The following is a 1,009-nucleotide window of genomic DNA, read 5'->3' on the forward strand; positions in this document are numbered from 1 at the left end:
CACTGCTTTTCTGGAGCCGAGGGTCAGCCTGCACAGCGGCTCTGACCCCGAGTCTGCCCACCCCTTCAGGACCAGTCTTCCGTGATGATACCATGTGGCAGCCACAGACACGATTACCAGGAACAAGACTGGGCAGACTCTCCCTCTCTCTCCACCAGGCATTTCAAGGCAAGAGTCTGTAAGGCCCAAGGATACTGGGAGATGGGGATAGAGAATGTCCAGGGAAGGAATTTTCTTCTAGATGATGTGGGAAGGCGGGAGCTGGGTGATCAAAGAATAGAAGAGAGACGACTGGTTTGTATCCCAAGTTGGGTGAATGGGACGTACCAGTTGTGTTAAGATCCCTCCGGGAAGAGGGGACACCTTTTATGGGTGAGGTTTTAAAAATGTGCACTTTTGTGCTCCCTTTGGCAGCACATATACTAAAATTGGAACAATACAGAGAGGATCAGCATGGGCCCTGTGCAAAGATGACACGCAGATGCATGAAGTCTTCCATATTTTTTGATATATGGCAGAAACCAACACAATATTGTAAAGCAATTATCCTTCAATTTTAAAAAATGAATTTATTTTGAAAAATCTGCACTTCTGACACTGTAAAACTCCTAGAAGAGCTCATAGGCAAAACATTCTCTGACATAAAACATACCAATGTTTTCTTAGGTCAGTCTCCCAAGGCAATAGAAATAAAAACACAAATAAACAAATGGGACCTAAGCAAACTTACAAGCTTTTGCACAGCAAAGGGAACCATAAACAAAACAAAAAGACAACCTAAGGAATGAGAGAAAATATTTGCAAAGATGTGACCGACAAGGGCTTAGTTTCCAAAATAAATAAGCAGCTTATACAACTCAACAACAACAAAAACTCAATTGAAAAATGAGCAGAAGACCTAAACAGACATTTCTTCAAAGAAAGACATACAGATGGCCAAAAGCACGTGAAAAGATGTTCAATATTGCTAATTATTAGAGAAATGCAGATAAAAACTAGAATGAGGAAC

At 41.5% G+C, this 1,009-nt stretch overlaps 1 non-coding gene across 1 annotated transcript; it reads left to right on the top strand.

Moving 5' to 3' along the window:
* Positions 1 to 398: 398 nt before the first annotated feature.
* On the top strand, positions 399 to 505 carry LOC120868494. Its single transcript, XR_005722237.1, has one exon. It is a non-coding gene; the product is annotated as a U6 spliceosomal RNA (small nuclear RNA).
* The last annotated feature ends 504 nt before the right edge of the window (positions 506 to 1,009 follow it).

This window comes from Oryx dammah, unplaced genomic scaffold, assembly GCF_014754425.2.
Source record: "Oryx dammah isolate SB20612 unplaced genomic scaffold, SCBI_Odam_1.1 HiC_scaffold_9, whole genome shotgun sequence".
Taxonomy (NCBI): Eukaryota; Metazoa; Chordata; class Mammalia; order Artiodactyla; family Bovidae; genus Oryx; species Oryx dammah.